The sequence below is a fragment of the Kogia breviceps genome, chromosome 16 (genome assembly GCF_026419965.1).
Source record: "Kogia breviceps isolate mKogBre1 chromosome 16, mKogBre1 haplotype 1, whole genome shotgun sequence".
Classification (NCBI taxonomy): Eukaryota; Metazoa; Chordata; class Mammalia; order Artiodactyla; family Physeteridae; genus Kogia; species Kogia breviceps.
In genome coordinates, this window is record NC_081325.1 from 8,740,669 (window position 1) to 8,760,661 (window position 19,993).

General features: G+C 43.0%; 1 non-coding gene across 1 annotated transcript; it reads right to left on the reverse strand.

Moving 5' to 3' along the window:
- Positions 1 to 9,040: 9,040 nt before the first annotated feature.
- Positions 9,041 to 9,114, reverse strand: TRNAN-GUU (transfer RNA asparagine (anticodon GUU)). The gene has a single exon. It is a non-coding gene; the product is annotated as a tRNA-Asn (tRNA).
- Positions 9,115 to 19,993: the final 10,879 nt, after the last annotated feature.

Sequence of the window (19,993 nt, forward strand, 5' to 3'; positions counted from 1 at the left end):
GAAATATGCTGAGAGGTTCAAGTGTGTCTACATTCTTTTGAAACATTCACTCGACACCTGGTGGAATGTGAGGTCAAGGTTTTTGTGAATGTTTTTAAGATGGGAGATGTCATAATATGTTTCTATATGAGCCTGAGTGTTTCAGGGAGAGAGACAACGGATGTTATACATGAGAAAAGGGACAGTTGCAGGAGCACATTTCTCTGCGCTGAGATCCAAAATAGGAGGAGGAGGGTGTGACCTTAAGAGCTAAGAGTTTATCCATTTTAATACTAGGAAAAAGTATATAGGTTACAGTCGTTAGGAGATTTGATGATGAGAGGATGAGAAGGGTCTTGTGATTCTTTTCTCGGGGGATATAGTAAAATCAGCTGAGGGCGTGAGGGGAGGAGGAGTTGAAGATCAAGGAAGAGAGGTTTGAGTCTCCAGAGCTAATTGAATAGGGACATGCGGTAGGCTCGCTAGGCAGTGCTGAGAGCCCTCCAGAGGTTTACGGTCATAAACTCTACTGAGACCAGCTAAGATGGTTGTTTATTTCTCTACAGTCATGTGTGCTGCTCAGGTGCAGGACAGAGAGTAGGTGGGTAGTTGGAGTCAGCTGAAGTTGGAGGTATTGTGAGACAGAGTGGACAGAGAAGAGAAAAGGAGTTCACGTTTTAGGAAAGGAACATGATTATAGTGATGAATAGGGAGGGAGGGAGGGACATGGGACAGTTGATGGTCATTTAAAAAGTGGCACTATACGGGAAAAGAATCTGGAAAAGAATGGATATATGTATAACTGAACCACTTTGCTGTATGCCTGAACACACAACATTGTAAATCAACTCTACTGCAATATAAAATCAAAATTAAATTTAAAAGATTAAAAACTAAAAAGTGGTAGCAGATCTCGATGGATTGGAGGTGGGTTCAAAGAATGCCAGAATGGGACTCATGGAGGAAGTAAGCTCGTTAGACAGTGGTATGCTTGAAACTGAGCTTTCAGACACAGTACAGTTGTTGGTGATGACAGGGTCTGAAGAATGACAAGGGAAGTGCAAGGCCGAGGTTGGGTGAGAAGTCCATGACAGGTGAGGAGATACAGGAACCAAGAAGCCAGGATGGTGTGTGGATAGTCTCTGTGGGTGGCAAAGACATCTAAATGGCAGCAGGAATCCTGGCGGAAAGAAATATACAGTAAGCCAGGAGCGAAAACCCTCAAGGAAAGGCAGGAGACCATGACAATGGCGGATGACAGCAAAAGGATCAGTACAGGGGGTTCAGTCTAATGGTTTGTGCTCTAAGGGTACTGGAGGGTTATAAGGAAGATGGGGGAACAGTGGCTGAAATATCAGCAGGGAATCGGGAAGATAAAACAGCCACCACTTGGCAGGGCTCTTCAGGTTTCACCCAGCACAAAGGAAGGGAGAGACTGTTTACAGAAGTTGAGGACAGGAGAGGTCCAGTCAGTGACAGACCGTGCACCCCAGAAGGCACTGGGGGGGATGGCTAAGGTGTTGGATGGAGTGAGAGATTGGGAGAGGTTAGATCTAGAATTTAAAGTCCTGGGACGATGGGAGTTCATAGGGTGACAGAGCTGAACAAGAGTGCAGGTTACGATGGGATCTCTTGGGGAGAGGAGGTGGGGAGGAGGCCTTCGTCTTGGGATTGGCCTCTTGGGCAGTTTGAAAGGCAAGGAGAGATGAGAGTGTTTTGGAGGGGGCCACGGGGAGCACGGTGTCTGAACAGGAGCTCTGTGGGAGCTGCAGTGCTGCGGTGGCTGAACTGGGGTCTTAATGTTTTATACCTGCTCTTTACGTTTAAGGTATTAAACTTTTCCCTGGCACGTTGCAGTTTTGATTTCTAGTTGATTATCATTTTTAATGGTTTGACACAAGTTTTACATTATTTTATAGTCTTTTCCCTTTGGTATTAAGTTTTGTCAAGATTACTTCTACCCCCCAAACATATAAATATTGACATATTTCTTCTAATGGAACTAGGTTTCTTTTCTCTTCCTTCCTTTCTCTCTTTTCTTCCCTCCCTTCCACGAATCTTTAATTCTTTTGCAGTGTTTTTTTTTTTTTTTTTTTTTTTTTTTCGGTACGCGGGTCTCTCACTGTTGTGGCCTCTCCCGTTGCGGAGCACAGGCTCCGGACGCGCAGGCCCAGCAGCCATGGCTCACGGGCCCAGCCGCTCCGCGGCACGTGGGATCTTCCCGGACCGGGGCACGAACCCGCGTCTCCTGCATCGGCAGGCGGACTCTCAACCACTGCGCCACCAGGGAAGCCCTGCAGTGTATCTTGATGTGGTGCCATGAAAGTTTCTTTTTCCCCTCAACAGGATATTTGTTAGAATACCATTCATTGAATCACCTCACTGTTCTTTAACCATTCAAAATACACCATTCACATATCTTTCATATTATATTAACAAATACTCAATTCCTATAGTATATTGAAGTTACGTGGGAAGAAACTTAGTGATCAGTTATAGAAGGCCAATTAAACAGTGTAAATATCAATCTCCTGGGAGGAAAAAAGGCTAGGAGGAAAGTCTATCAAATTTTAGCCAATTTTTCTTTCAGTTAACATTATTGCAGTAATCCACTCTGCAAGTCAGAAAACGTATATGAAAAGCAGAAGATACAGTTTATCAGAGTTCTGTTTCTTCCAGTTTTACTGAGATATAATTGACATCCAGCACTGTATAAGTTTAAGGTGTACAGCATAATGGTTTGAGTTACATATATTGTGAAATGATGACTGCAGTAAGTTTAGTTATCTTAGTGTTTTCCTGGGTACCGCAAATGCACACAACACAAAATGGACTAGCTTTTCCAAACTCAGAATCTGGGGCCATGGGTAGTGCTCCGTGTCCATATGTGTTATGGCAGGGGAGGAAGGCGAGGAACGGTGGAATCTAGCTCACAGGTTAGAGGGAGCATCCCAAAGGAGTGACCTTAAACTAATGACTTTTTCTGAGCCGTTTCCAGAGGCATCTCCTGCTGTGGGCGCTCCTGCCGCAGGTAAAGAGCGCCATACGGTTGGTGGCTCTGAAACAGGCCTGTTCAGTGAGCTTATCTGTGACTGTCTTTCTGGCCCTCCTTTGCTTTTCACCTCCAGGAGGTCCTCACCCCTTTCTCCCCACCCGTGTTCCCTCAGGAAGCCACAGGAGAGGCAAGGGTGGCTGACAGGCACTACAGGATGCTTCTGAGTAAAGCAGACCCACAAAAGGCGCTTATCAACTTCTGCAAGACAGCGAAGTGCCAAAGCGACAATAAATCTGGTACTGGAGAAGTTTAATCAGGAGATTAAATGTAACCACAGAAGCAAGAGGTCATCAGGAGAAAAGGAGCTCCTATGAAATAACTTCAAATCTCAAAATGAAAATGCATTTTCTGTTCAGTTATTGCAGGCACTTAATAGCTTGATCAAGCACCCTTCTTGCCAGATTTCTCGTTATTATAACCTTCCCACTGGGTTTGGAGGCAGAGATGATCTAAATATGCTGAGAAGTTCAAGTGTGTCTACAACTCACCTGATATTTAAAACTCCCCAGCCCCAAGGCAATGTAAATGGGGCCTGTTCAGCAGGATGTCAAGATGTTTGAGTTGTAAACTGGCGTCCCACTGATATGGACCTTATGGTTACTGTAAAGCATCCTTGTGCTTGGTAATTAATAGGGAAATTCTATATGTAAAACTTCAGTTCTATATTTAGTTCTTATCCATTGCAGATTTTCACCTCTGTAGTAGTATTATAGTGAATTCCTTTTTTTTAACATCTTTATTGGAGGATAATTGCTTTACAATGGTATGTTAATTTCTGCTTTATAACAAAGTGAATTAGTTATACGTATACATATATCCCCATTTCCCCTCCCTCTTGCGTCTCCCTCCCACCCTCCCTATCCCACCCCTCTAGGTGGTCACAAAGCACCGAGCTGATCTCCCTGTGCTATTCGGCTGCTTTCCACTAGCTATTTTATGTTTGGTAGTGTATATATGTCCATGCCACTCTCTCACTTTGTCACAGCTTACCCTTTCCCCTCCCCATATCCTCAAGTCCATGCTCTAGTAGGTCTGTGTCTTTATTCCCATCTTACCCCTAGGTGCTTCATGACCTTTTTTTTTTTCTTAGATTCCATGTATATGTGTTAGCATACAGTATTAGTTTTTCTCTTTCTGACTTACTTTACTCTGTATGACAGACTCTAGTTCCATCCACCTCACTAGAATTCCAATTATCAAGCCAGCCTATGTTCTTGTACCAGTGACTATATTAGATAATTAAGTATAAATAAACTATCATTATGCTCACACATGCATATAATAATCTATGATCTACTTCGCAGTTTATTACTAAAGCAGTTGAAGATCTCCTTATTTTAAAGTGTGTATTTGATTTACTTGTTTAGGAATAACTAGTTTGAGTCATCTTTGACAGACAATAATTTTTGGTTTGTTTTTACTAAAAAAAAAAAAAGGCTCAACTCCTATGAGGGGGTGACTAAAATATGATAGTTTGCTGGGTGTCATTAAAGTAACTCCCAAGGAAAGAAATACAAATTGGTATCTGGTGATGGTATAAATCCCTATCGAAGGGACCCTGGAAGGATCACAGCCAGTACCTCCAATCGCTCCAGACTGTAACAATAAAGCATTAAATGTTAAAACTTCAAGGCAGTTTTTTTTGTCTCAAGTCCTTTATTACTAATTTTACATATGTAATTAATTGCTCAGCAAAAAAAAAAAAAAAAAAAAAAAAAAAAAAAAAGAAACTGGCTATTGGCTTCTCTTTGTGACTTGTCAATACTATTAGACTCTTCTAGTTCTTTGCGTTACCTTAAAATCTTCAGTTTAGTAATTTTTCCATACCTAAACACGTTGGATTTGACATGCTTTATGACCTTTATCAGTAATTAGAATACAAGTCCAATAAATAAAATACAAAGCAGGGCCTTCAAAATCTGGGGGCCAAGAACTCTGCTCCAGAAGCTCTGTGACTCTCTTGGACATTGTAAATAAGATTTTCTCTGTGAATGTGTACATTCTGTGGAGAGGATCCTTAGCTTCCCATTCAGATTTTCATAGGGCTCTGTGGACCCCTAAGTAGTCTCTTGGGAAGTTTATCTTAAATAAATGAAGTTTAACTTAAAATGAAGATTGTTTCTGAGACCAGGTTCTAGATGAACTCCATGGTGGAGAACAGGCCACAAGTTAGGAAAGCTAAGAGTATGGACAATATATAATTTTTCTAATTTCAAGGTTTCTTTAAGACCCCTGCGAAGTCCCACATCAAGCAATGGTATCACCATTTTCTGGGTCTCCCAGGCTCTAAATGCGGGCTTCACCCTCAAACTCCCCTCCTGTTTCAGTCCCTAAATCTTGACCAGGCTTCCCTTGAACTAATCCATGCCTTTTTTCCTTTACCCACCTTAGCTCAGAGCGTCACTGCCTCTCCTTTGAAATATAATTGCGTCTAAACTGTCCTCTGATCTCTTATTTCTTATTGACATTTTTGCCAAACCAACCACCTAAAATAGATTTCATTCTGTCCTGAAACGGAAAACTGTAACAGTGACTCTCTTACTCTACAGGGTAAAGTGCAGCCTCTTCTCTGTCTCTTTTTTTTAAAAAACTTTTTATTTTATATTGGAGTATAGCCGACTAACAATGTTGTGATAGTTCCAGGTGCACAGCAAAGCGACTCAGGCATACATATACGTGTGTGCATTCTCCCCCAGACTTCCCTCCCATCCAGGCTGCCGCATAACATTGAGCAGAGTTCCCTGTGCTGTACAGTAGGTCCTCGCTGGTTACCCTTTTTAAATATAGCAGTGTGTACATGTCAATCCCAAACTCCGTAACTATCCCTTCCCTCCACCCTTCCCCCGCTGGTAACCGTAAGTTCTTTCTCTAAGTCTGTGAGTTCATTTCTGTTTTGTAAATACATTCATTTGTATCATTTCTTTCAGAAATGCGTATAAGCGATATTATACGATATTTCTCTTTCTCTGACTTACTTCACTCAGTATGACAATCTCTAGGTCCATCCATGTTGCTGCAAATGGCATTATTTCATTCTTCTTTATGACTAATATTCCATTGTATATATGTGCCACATCTTCTTTACTCATTCCCTCTGTTGATGGACACTTAGGTTGCTTCCATGTCTTGGCTATTGCAAACAGTGCTGCAATGAACATTGGGGTGCATGTATCCTTTTGGACTATGTTTTTTTTCTGGGTACATGCCCAAGAGTGGGATTGCAGGGTCATATGGTAGCTCTGTTTTTAGTTTTGCTTTTTTTTTATATAATAACTCTTTCTAAAAAAAAAAACTAATTAACGGCTATATTGGGTCTTCGTTTCTCTAGTTGCGGCAAGCAGAGGCCACTCTTCATTGCAGTGCATGAGCTTCTCACTGTTGCAGCCTCTCTTGTGGAAAACAGGTTCCAGATGCGCAGACTCAGTAGTTGTGGCTCGTGGGCCCAGCTGCTCCGCAGCATGTGGGCTCCTCCCAGACCAGGGCTTGAACCCATGTACCCTGCATTAGCAGGCAGATTCTCAACCAGTGCACCACCAGGGAAGCCCTGTTTTTAGTTTTTTAAGGAACCTCCATACTGTTCTTGAGCAGCCTCTTCTCTTGGTCTTCAGGGCCCTTGCACAAGCTAAGAATGTTTTCACTGCTCCCCATTTAAGTACACTTTTGTCTATCACCCCCATCATGCCCTCATCTTGTCCTGAAATTTCCCCAGCCTTAGATACCCTTCCTCTGCCTCTGGCCTGTCCAGATCTTTGAAGGTCATTTCAAATCCTCCATGAAGACGCCATCCAGCCCATCTAAGTTGACTTCCTCTTTCAAGGCCCGGGAACGTTTTTCTGTGTTTCTCATGCTGACCCTTCATCATATGCATTTTTTATCTGACTGTCGGTCCCTGTTAACCACATATCCCGAGAAGGCAGGGATTGCTCTGGTTCTGAGCGTGTGCCATGGGACAGGCCTGTGCTAGATGAACGGGGACATGGTTCCTACTCTGAAGAGGTCATATTCCTGTGCAGGGGACAAGTAACTCCCTGGTTTCAGGGTACTGTGATGCATGAGTGGAGGATGGACCTCTAAATCAGATGGAGGCAGTGTCAGGGGAGGTTTCCTGAAGGGGTAGCTCCTCAGCAGATGTTACCCAGGTAAGCAGAATGGGGGGTGGGTAGGGGCACATCAGGGTGTAGGGACAGGTGTCTGGCCGGGAAGGGGGTGTAAGTCAGTCTGGGCCATTCAAGGAACTCCTGGTAAGTGCTTATAACCTCTAAAAGGTCTCATGCGGAAACTGGGCAGGAGACACAGCTGCGGATCATGAAAGCCCTTGTGCGCTAAGCTCAAGAATTTGAACTGTGTCCTGAAGGAAATCCTTTGGACCCTAAATTGATCATTAATAACAGAAAATGATCTCTTCCCTCAGGGAGCTTATAACCTAGTGTAAATATGCTCAGCTTCAAGGTGGAAGGACATGCTAAGTCCCCATCACTTCAGTAATAGCAAATGTTACACCTTCTTCATCTTGAAATGTGAGACTCAATTTCAACAGTGTATAAATGATCTTATGAAATAATTCTACTGCCACCCCGTCCCTGTTTCTTATTTCCACTGTAAGCTATCCTTTTTTAAAATTGAAGTATAGTTGATTTACAACGTTGTCTTAATTACTGCTGTACAGCAAAGTGATTCAGTTACACACACACACACACACACACACACACACACACACATATATATACATTCTTTTAAAAATACTTTAAAAAATATTCTTTTCCATTATAGTTTATCATAGGATATTGAATATAGTTCTCTGTGTCACTGTAAGCTATCCTTAGGTGTAGGTGGCAAGTTTGGGATTTTGAGAAGCATCAGAAAGGCCCCTACCTAAGAACATTTTTGGGGGGTGGCTACCTGTCATTCTGCCTGGAATTCCATCATAAGTGCAATACTGTGTCTCCTTCCTGAGGGGTCCTTAACGAGACAGTAGAGGATATTTTATTATCAACCATAATTTGATAAATAATTGTCAGCCAGCATTTGCCAAGGCATTCCCTAGGAGACACCCTAGTGAGACGGTCAACTATTTCTTCTAGGTCTCAAAATTCTATCCCTGATGAGAACAACCCAGAGAAAAAGCACCTACCACATGACCTCAATCTTGGCAGAAATGAATTACATCTTCATGTTATCATATTATCATGTGGTTCTCTATCTTTATAGAAACTCGTATGTATACAGTGATATACATGTCAATTATTTCTCAATAAAATCAGAAAAAAAAGAAAGTCATATGCAAATCATCTGCTTGAAAAATATTTGTGTCTTCTGTGAGACGAGTTGAAAATACGTCATTTGAGACGTTTTAACAGGAACCCATACAAACAATTTCTACTTGAGTTGAATTTCAGAAAAAAATCTGCCAGCAATCTAATGAAAACGTTAAGGCCTTTTGGATCAAGGATTCAAGTCCTTGATCCAAAAGCTGTAACACAGCTTAATTCACCAAATAGTTTGTTGGTATAACTGTGCCCCCACATACTTTGACTTTGAGATGTCTCCTCTTGCATGTTTGCATCTGCATTTGCCCCTCAAATCCTTTTGGCCGCAGATATGGCAAAATTGAATAAGTACATTTGCTTTTTGGTGGTATCAGATTTTCGGAGAGAAACCAATTGTATTTATTCATTCACCTGTCAATGGGCAATTGAGTGTTTTTTTGTTTTTGCCATTACAATGTCTGCTGTTGATGAACAATGTTGGGCAGGTCTCCTGAAGCATATTTGCACGTTTCCCCCGGATATTCGGTAGGACTAGAATTAGCAATCCACGGGCTCCCAGTTCAGCACCAGTGTCGTTCTTGGATTCACTGCGTTGGGCACCGAACACTATTAAGAGGACGTTGTCTTCCTCCGTCTTAGAAACGTAGCACAGGGCGTTGTCTTCCTCTGCCCTAGAAACGTAGCAGTGTCGTATTCCTATTTGATTAAAAATCTCGTTTAAAAGGAAAACAAGCCCCTTCGTCCCTGGGTGGGCTCGAACCACCAACCTTTCGGTTAACAGCCGAACGCGCTAACCGATTGCGCCACAGAGACCCAGCTATCGGAGAGGCGCTGCGGTGTGTACAGATTTCCGCGGCCGCGGCGGCTCTCTCGCCGCCCTGGGCGTAGCCGCGCTGGCACCTCTGAGGAGCGCGCCGAAGAGGCGGCGGGAGGAGCCGAGCTGCGGGCGGAGGCTCGGGCGGAGCCGCGGGGCTCCTCGGGGCCGGAGCGCGTCCCGCCGGCCCCGCCCCCGACGTGAGCGCCGGCCCCGCCCCCGGCTCCGGGGGCCTGAGGTGGGGATCCTCCCTTGCCCCGTGCGCTCTGGAGCGGTTCTCCCGGGCGGCCGCGCACAGTGACAGAGAGCGTGACGACGACCCGGCCGACTGGGAGCCCGGCCGCGGAAGCTAGGAGGGGTGAGGTCGCGCGTGCTCTCCTGCCGGACCACACGCGCTCGAGCTGTGCGAGAAGCCCAGAGGGCTGTGCGGGCCTGGAGCATGGAGCCACATCCTGGTTCTCAGCCTTTGCGTGGTTGTGTTATTGCCCCTCTCCCTCTCCTTTGGATATTTCCCCCCCTAATTACCAACCCCCCACCATAAAATTTTGATACCATAGAGACACCGCGTCTGTGTGAATTTGCCCTGTGCACTTCTGTGCTAGGTGCATAGAAAGAATGACGTTTTCACCTCAGACAATTTTTGCCCCCTTGGCGAGGACAGGGCCAGCGTTGAGAATGCCTGGTTTGGGACATCAGAAGAGCCTTATGGAGGGAGTGGCAGTTAAGATATGCCTTTAAGTTTGAAATGGCCTCTGCAGGCTCCCCCGCTCCGCGTTCCCTGACTTATGCACTGAGGCCTTTGAGATCTGGGATGACCCGGCTCCCCAGAGGTGGGGAGTAGGAGCCTTAGCTTTAGTGCCAGCCACACCCTTAGAACTTCCTGGTTTTCATTTTACTTTTGCGAAGCCAGATCTCTTGAGCTCCTTTGGGATCGCTCCCCTTGTCTTCTCCGCCCACAGAATAGGAAATTCACCCCAGCTCTCGACGTGCTAAATCCAGTCCTGTGTGTTCCCTGTTTCCGTTCAAGTCACCTGCGAGGGACCCTCCTCCAACTCCTCCTCCTTCCCTCACCCCTTCCTGTCCCCTTCCTCCTAGTTCTTTTCTCATCATTTTAACCTTTTTTTTTTTTTTTAAGCGCACAGTTCAGTGGCATTAAGTACATTCACACCGCTGTGCAGCCGTCACCACCATCCATCTCCAAAACGTTTTCATCATCCCCAACTGAAACTCTGCACCATTAAACATGACTTCCTCCTTTCCACATCCACCCCATCGCCCCGACCTGGTGACCACCATTCTACTTTCTGTCTCCATGAGCTTGACGACTCTCGGGACCTCATGTACTGAAGTTGTACAGTACTTGTCCTATCTTGTTTCACTTAGCATGTATTCAGAGTTCTTCCACAGTGTTGCTTGTGTCAGAATTTCATCCCTTTTTAAGGCTGAATCATATTCCATTGTGTGTATGCACCACATTTTCTTTACCCCTTTATCAGTTGATGGACACTTGGGTTGCTTCCACATTTTGGTTACTGTGAATAATGCTGCAGTGAATATGGATGTGTAAATATCTCTTTGAGACCTTACTCTCAGTTCTTTTGGGTACATATCCAGAAATACAACTGATGAATCATATGGTAATTCTGTTTTTAATTTTTCATACCATTTTCCACAGCAGCTGCACCGTTTCACATTCCCACCAACAGTGCGCAAAGGTTTCTATTTCTCCACATCCTGCCAACACTTGCTATTTTCTTTCCCTTTTTCTTTCTTCCTTCTTTACTTCTGTCCTTCCTCCCTCCCTCCCTTCTCTTTCTCTCTTCTTTCCTTCCTTCTCTCCCCCTCCCTCCCTCCCTTCTTTCCTTCCTTCCTTCCTTCCTTCCTTCCTTCCTTCTTGTCTGTAATAGCCATCCTGATGCGTGTGAAGGGTTACCTCATTATGGTTTTGATGTGCATTTCCCTAGTGATTACTGATGTTGAGCATATTTTTTGAAATTTCTTTTGGATCTGGGTTCTCTGACCCTTCTTCTACTTGCTTCCTCCTAGCAAGAGCCAGCTCTGCTTCACTGGGGTGAAAGCTGAGAGTGATGGAGGCCAGCTTCTGATAAAGGGGTGGGGAGGGAAAGAGCTAAGTGGAGCTGCAGAGTTGAGCCTGTGCCGTGCAAGGAGAGGGAATGAAGGAGGAATCTTCTGAGTAGGACTATCTAGAGATCCTGTTGCCCATCTGTGCTGGGCAACTTTTGGAGTCAGTTATGTTTAATCTGGTTCTGTGGAGTTAATTATGCATGTGGTGCTTATGAGTGGCCGACAGGTGAAGAAGGAATCGATGACCTCCACCTTGGAATTCCTGGAACAGATAAGGTTTTCCAAACTGCACCTTTAAAAGTTAGCTTAAACTTATACTAATTTAATGGAATTTTTCATTTGCATTTTCAATTTCTTCTTAAGGACTGTGGGAAATTCTTTTTTTTTTTTTTTTTGGCCATGTGGAATGCAGGATCTTAGTTCTCTAATCAGGGATCGAACCCGTCCCCCATGCAGTGGAAGGGCAGAATCCTAACCGCTAGACTGCCAGGGAATTCCCAGGATTGTGGGAAATTCTAATTTAAGTGTTTAAATGATGACCTCTCTCTCTCTCTCTCTCTTTCTTCTTGTGATTCCTCTTAAAAACACAGTGATATCTTTCAGATGTATAAGAAATAGAACCTTATCTTTCTATCACTCCATTCAACTTCTGTTTTGATTTCCTGTTCTGCTGCTGCCTCAAACTCAATCTCCGGCAATTCAGGCTTCCCTCTGTCCCCTTCCCTGGAGTTGTTTCCAAGTGCTGAAGCTTTGGAGGGTGGCCACTCATCTGGTCCTTGAGTCACATGTGCACAGTTTGCTGAAGAGTTAGTTTTGCTCCTATTGCAGGTCCCATTCCTTTCCCCACTGAGGGAAAGTAATCTCTTGTGAAATTGGCTGTTGCATCCTTCATTCCATAAAGTCATTCCTGGCACAGTCTCCTCTACTTATGGGACCTGTTATGGCCTGAATGTTCGTATCCCCTCAAAATTCACATGTTGAAATCTGTTCGCCAATGTGATGGTATTTGGAGGTGGGGCCTTTGGGAGGTATCTGGGTAGGGACGTCAAGGGCATGGGGTTAGTGCTCTTTTAAGAAGAGGCTGGAGAGCTAGCGCCATCTTTTTCCTCCACATTAGGGCAGAACACGAGGTCAGCAGTCTGCAACACGGAAGAGGCTCTCACCGAAGCCTGACCCAGCTGCCACCCTGATGTTGGACTTCCAGCCTCCAGAACTGTGAGAAATACATTTCTGTTATCTATGAGTCACCCAGTTTATGGTACTTTGTTATAGTAGCCTGAGGTAAGACCCCAAATTTCCCTCTTCTCATCAACCCCACCTGGACAGCCCCATTTCTCGAGCCCCAGATCATGAGGTATACAAGCGGTTGCAAAAAAAAAATTTTTTTTATAAACTTATTTATTTATTATTTATTTATTTTTGGCTGCTTTGGGTCTTCGTTGCTGCTCACGGGCTTTCCCAAGTTGCAGTGAGTGGGGGCTACTCTTCATTGCGGTGCGTGGGCTTCTCATTGTGGTGGCTTCTCTTGTTGCGGAGCACGGGCTCTAAGCAGGCGGGCTTCCGTAGTTGTGGCACACAGGCTCAGTAGTTGTGGCATGCAGGCTCAGTTGCTCCGTGGCATGTGGGATCTTCCCGGACTAGGGCTCGAACCTCTGTCCTCTGCATTGGCAGGCGGATTCTTAGTCATTGCGCCACCAGGAAAGTCTGGCTGTAAAATTTTAAGAGGCATCTGTGTGGAAGGGAGAAAAGGAAATAACCACTGAGTGTGCTTGAGTCCCAGCTGAAAGTCTAAGGGTGTCTTTTTAGTCATACTTGTTTGAAAATATTATCAAATTTTCTGTTAGGCTGAGCTCTGGGGTCTCTCTTGCTCCATATGCATGTGAGTACAGTGCTTTTCTGAAAGAAAGATGGCATTAATGGGCCAATTATGTTTAAGTAATTATAGTTCCTTCTCAGTTATAGGTCATTCCAGGAACTAGCTGATTGTGTCCACTGAAATGACACCCTCAACTAGAAGCTCCCGCTAAAATGTAGGCCCTCCAGGGACAGAGATTTTAGTCAGCTTTGCTGCCTGCTGAATCCCCAGCACCTACCACAATGCTCAGCACATAGCAGGCACTCAGTAACTCCATGCTGAATAGATGAGTAAAGTAAAACATAAACCATAAAGGAAACTGGGAAAAAATAAAATGTGATGGAAAAATTAAATTCCTAATATATAAAGTGCATCTGTCAATTAATATGGAAAAATACCTCTTTACAACTGAACTAAAAAAAAAAATCAGACAAACAAAAATGGAGACATGAACAGAAGATTCCCAAAAGAAGAAATACCCAAGACCAATATAATCATAAAAGTTTAACCTCACGAGTTATCAAAATCAAAATGAAATGAAGTAAAATTTTCCTCTTCTCAAATAGCAAAGAAGAAAAAGAGATACTGCTAAAATTCTATCAATGGCATGGTTACAGGCCATTGTCACACAGGACTGATGAGGGTGAACTTGGCCTGTTATTCCTGGATAGCAGTTTGGTAACATGAACATTGAATGATGTTCATTCTAGAAATTCGACGTTAGAAATCTATCCTAAGAAAGAGACCAGGGATGTGGCCCAAGTTTTAAGTATATCATCACAGTATTATTTATAATAGTGATAAATAGGAAACAGCTTAAATATCCAGCAACAGGGGAAAGTGATAAATTGTGGTATATTTAGAAAATAGAGTATTAAAATATAGACATCAAGAATGATATTTTAAAACATATAGTCAGGGTAAAGTGTTAAGTAAAAAAAGGTAGGCTACAGAACACTATAATTCTAAAAATAGCATTTTCAAAGAATATGTGACAACAGGGTTATGATGAAATGTTAAGCTAAAAGGTCAGACGGAGAACTGTGTCATCAGGATAACTCATAGCTGCATTTTCTTTCTGTGTGTCCCATGTTATTACGTAAACACTTTATACATAACGTCTCATTTAAGCCCATAACAAGCCTGTGGGGCAGATACTATCAATACTTCTCTTATTCTAATTTTGCAGGTGGGGGATGGGAGCAGAGACTGAGCATCTGTTCAGGTTACAGAGCTTGTGAGTGTACGGCCAGGCTCCACACCTAGAGTCAGGCTCCAGCAGCTACGCTTGTAACCTTGACCCACACAGCCTCTCACATTGCAAACATGGTCTGAGCACAAATGTGTGTGTGTGTGTGTGTGTGTACACATGAGTAGGTGCTTATGGTTATCTCTGAGTGGTGATTATAATTTTCTTCCTTCCCCTTTTCCACTAGTCTCTCAAGCATCTGCAACAAGCTGTCCTTTTAAGGGGCTAGCAGTGAAAGGCAGCAGAAACAGTTTCCCTAAATTCAGATGGAGGGTTGTAGGTGGTGAGTCTCCGCCGATCTTCTCTGTCTGGGGGCAGAGGGGTGCCAGCTTGTGAGGTGGCAGCTCAGGGCAGTCCCGTGTCTGCACACATGGGTCTCTGTCAAGCACGGTATACCCGTCACGCTGCTCTCCCTTCTCCAACTCTTTTACCCGCCCGAGAAAAGGTGTCTGAGGGACACGGAGATCACTCCTAAGGGGAATTTTACAATGTGCAACTCTTCAGTAATAAATGTGCTTTCATTTAAGAACTGGTATCTGGGCTTCCCTGGTGGCGCAGTGGTTAACAGCCTGCCTGCCGATGCAGGGGACACGGGTTCGAGCCCTGGTCCAGGAAGATCCCACATGCCGCGGAGCAACTAAGCCCGTGCTCCACAACTACTGAGCCTGCACTCTAGAGCCAGCGAGCCGCAGCTGCTGGGCCCGCAAGCCACAACTGCTGAAGCCCATGTGCCTGGAGCCTGTGCTCCACAACAAGAGAGAACACTGCAGTGAGAAGCCCACGCACCACAATGAAGAGGAGCCCCTGTTCGCCTCAACTAGAGAAAGCCCGCGCACAGTATCTGAGATTTTAGGTGACTTTTTAAATTTTTATTTATTTTTAAAAAATTTATTTATTTATTTATTTTTAATTTTTGGCTGCATTGGGTCTTTGTTGCTGCACGTGTGCTTTCTCTAGTTGCGGAGAGCGGGGGCTACTCTTCCTTGTGGTGCACAAGCTTCTCATTGCGGTGGCTTCTCTTGTTGCGGAGCACGGGCTCTAGGCGCACGGGCTTCAGTAGTTGCAGCACGCGGGCTCAGTAACTGTGGCTCGTGGACTCTAGAGCACAGGTTCAGTAGTTGTGGTGCATAGGCTTAGTTGCTCCGCGGCACGTGGGATCTTCCTGGGCCAGAGTTCGAACCTGTGTCCCCTGCATTGGCAGGTGGATTCTTAACCACTGTGCCACCAGGGAAGCCCCATAATTGCGTTTTTGAAGAAAGAAGTGCTACAACTCTTCTTACATAACAGATGCTCAATAAAATTTTTGATGCTGTAGGCTGTTCTAGGTGCTCTGTTCTATTGCTGTAGCCTTCACTAACAAGGCTTACTTTCTGCTTTCTAATCTAAATATTGCTATATTTAAAAATCCTGTTTCTCACGTGAATCTTTTGTGAAGAATAATAATTATTCTCGCTGGTGTGTTACAAAAGGCATGCTTCACCTTGGCCTCATTAGGACAAATGGTAGCACCCCCTTTTACATTTAAGTCCAATTTAGCAATAAAAATTGCTTATCTGAGCATGGGGCTTATACAAAATAAAAATTGAATCCGTGCAATTTTCTGGAGACCAACAAACTAGAAATAATTCATTTATTCATCAAATATTTACTGAATCATTACTCTGTTCCCCAAAGAAGACAGAACAATGTCCTCGAGGTAAGAAATGATTTCATAAACACAGCATAATAAGTGTAAACGTGAAATAAAGGGTTGATATATTGAATTATATTTAAAATGTAGTAAAACTTTTGTTAAACGAATAAGCAAAAAATAAATTTAAAAGACAAAACCATAGACTGAGTGAAGAATTTGCAATGCACGTAACCAGCAAAGCCTTAGTATCCAGAATTCATAAAGAATGCCTACCAATTAGCAGAAGACAGACAACAAAACAGAAAAACAGGCAAAACATTAATGGAGAGGAAATCCATATTGTCAGTAAACTCATGAGAAGGCACTAAACTCTTCTAATAATCTGGGAGACAGAATCATAATGAGATGCTATTTCACACCCAGCAGATTGGCAGAATTGAGGAAGCCTGACAAACTCAGCTGGTGTGGGTTGGAGCATTTGGCTCTCACTTGCATCTGCTGTGGATGGAAATCAGGACACATGCCCTGGAGAACGATTTGTCAGTATCCTGGTGACATTGGAGAGACTCATTCCCTCCAATGCACGGTTTCACCTTGAGATATACGTAGACAAGGATATGTACGAGATGATTCAATCCAGTATTGTTCACAGTGGTGAAATATTTTGTTTATTTTTATTTAAATATTTTTATAAGTCCTAGGTGTACAGCATTACAGTTCAACACCTATGTACACTTCAGAGTGATAACAGGACAAGTCTAGTTACCATCCATCACCATGCACTTGGTCCCCTCCAACCAGTTTCCCACCCCATAACCCCTTTCCCGCCTGGTAACCCCAGATCTGTTCTCTATCTATGAGTTTATTTTTATTTTATTTCATTTGTTCATTGTTTTTTAGATTCTACATATGAGTGGAATCCACATATGAGAAATTATAAGGTATTTATCTTCTCCATCTGACTTATTTCAGTTAGTATTATGCCATCAAGGTCCATCTGTATTATCACAAATGGCAGGATTTCTGTACACACACACACACACACACACACACACACACACACACACATATAAAATCTTCTTTATCCATTCATTTGTCCATCGGTGGACACTTAGGTTGTTTCCATAACGTGGCTATTGTGAATAATGCAGTAATGAACATAGGGGTGCATGCGTCTTTTCAAATCAGTGTTTTCGTGTTCTTTGAATAAATACTCAGAAGTGGAATATCTGCATCACATGGTCGTTCTATTTTTAATTTTTTGAGAAATCTCCATTGTGTTCTCCGCAGTGGCTGCACCAATCTACATTCCCGCCAACAGTGCACGAGGATTCCCTTTGCTCCACACCCTCTCCAGCATTTGTTATTCCTTGTCTTTTTGATAACAGTCATTCTAACAGGTGTGAGGTGATAGCTCACTGTGGTTTTGATTTGCATCTCCCTGATGATTAGCGATGTTGAGCATCTTTTCATGTACCTGTTGGCCATCTGTATGCCTGGTTTGGAAAAATGTCTATTCAGACCCTCTGTTCATTTTTCAATTGGGTTGTTTGTTTTTTGTTGTTGTTGAGTTGTCATAATAGTGAAGCATTTGAAATGACTCAACTTCATCAAAAGGATGGTGGATAAAGAAACGTGGTATATTTAAACATTGCAATACTATATAGCAGTTCTAATAATGAATTGGGTCTTTACTTACCAGTGTGTATAAATTTTCAAATGTGATGTTGCACAAAGGATAGGTACAGTCCGTTACCATTTCTATAAAAGTAGTCAATAGACAAAGCGATGCTATGTTTTATTGATGGATACATGTACATGCGGTCATAATATGAAACATGCATAAGAATGATAAAAACCAAATTCAGGGAAGCAGATAACCTCTGAAGAGGGAAACAGGAGAGTAGGGTCATGGAGACAGAAGGCTCTCTCATCGTCTGCCACCTTTTTGTTCCTGGAAAAAAACTGAAGGAGGTATAGTGAAATCTTAGGATTTGATAGTGTTCCAGGGTGGGTACACAGATTTTTGTTATTATTTTTTTTTTTACTGTGGAAAAAAATACATAAAAAATTTACCATCTGAACCATTTCTAAGTATACAGTTCAGCAGTGTTAAGTATATTCTCATTGTTGTGTGAAGAGCTCCAGAACTTTTTCATCTTGCAAAACAGAAACTCTATAGACATTAAACAACAACTCTTTATTCCCCGTCCTCCCAGCCCCTGGCAACCACCACTCTGCTTTCTGTTTATATGAGTTTGCTTCCGACTCTTCATACGAGTGGAATCATAACAGTATTTGTCCTTCTGTGACTGGCTTATTTCACTGAGCATAATGTCCTCAAGATTCATCCATGCTGTAGCATGTGTCAGAATTTCCTTCTTTTTTAAGGCTGCATTATATGTATATAATATGTATATATGTATGTACGTACATGTGAGTATATATCTGTCTAGACCACATTTTCTTTATCCATTCATCTGTCAGTGGATATTTGGGTTGCTTCCACCTCTTGGGCGTTGTGGATAATGCTGCAATGAATAATTTGCAATGCGTGTGTAAATATCTCTTTGAGATCCTGCTTTGAATTCTTTTGGATATATACCCAGGAGTGGGATTGCTGGGTATACAGTAATTTTACTTCTAATATCTTGTGGAAGCTCCTTACTGTTTTCCACAATGGCTGTGCCATTTTACATTTCCACCAACAATGCATAGGGGTTCCAGTTTCTTTACATCTCGGCAAATACTTGTTATCTTTTGTTCTTTTGATAGTGGCCATCCTAATGAGTGTGAGGTGATACCTCGCTGTGATTTTTATTTGCATTTCTCTGATAGTTAATGATGTTGAGCATCTTTTCAGATGCATTTTGGCCATTTGTATATCTTCTTGGGAGAACTGTCTCTTCAAGTCCTTTGCCCCCTTTTTAAATGTGTTACTTTTTCTGTTGTTGTTGAGTTGTACGAGTTCCTTGTAAATTCTGGACGTTAACCCTTTGTCAGATATATGATTTGCAAATATTTTCTCCTGTTCTGTGGGTTGTTATTATTTTAACTGATTTTTGTGTTTGAAATGTTTCATAACAGTATTTTAAAAGGCAGGCGAGAATTCCTTATCAAAACCATCGAAGACACGGTGGTTGCAGATATAATGCCTTTACTCTAATTCTGTCTCTCTTTCTTGGGAGTTTCATATTTGACTTGATCGTACAAGTTGAGAGTTTGTATGTAAATGGGAAGATTTAAAATACTATAAGATGTAAATTTTCTTAAAATTAATCCATACATTCAGTGCTATTCCAGTAGGATTAAGGGGAAATCTCTATGTTTAGTATAATATATATACACGTACATATTTGTGTATTTGTACAAGAAGATCTTGAAAGAGACACACTAAACCATTTAATAGCTACCTTTGGGGAGTGGGGGTGCATCAAGGTTTCGACTGTTGCCAAGAGTCCAGGAAGGGCCATGATTTATGCTGGGCATAGCTCTCTGGTAACAAGAGAGTTCCTCAGGCAAGTGGGTGAAACTGGCCTGATGCTGGATGCTGATGTCTCACTGGGGCCTGTTGCTCTAGCACGGGTTTGCATTCTTTGGGAAACATAATCTGCTACAAGCCTCTCTCATTTGGGGGAAGTGCAAGTTCCCGGACGTTTGCCTCTCTTGGTTGGGGCCTCTTGAGTTAAATGATAAAATTGAGGTGATGGTTTAAGTGATACATACAAGGAACATGGCAGAAAATGCTCAGGGTTGAGAGCTTACTTTGGGTGGGGAGGAGGGAGGAGTGAAGAGGAGGAGTTCTGGGGACGAGAAGGAGATTGAGAGGGAGATACAACATCGTGAGTGGGGAGGACCTGTGTGCTTGGCGGGCTGGGGCTTTATGTGGGGCTTACAAGGGATCCAACAAAGAGTCCCAACCCTGACAGGGAGCTAAAGAAAACAGCATTTTAACATCTTCCATTTTGCAATGGGTGGCTTACAGTTTCCAAGGCCTTTCAACATACATTTCTTATAACAACCATGCGAAAGCAATGAGGCAAAAAAAAAAGTCAG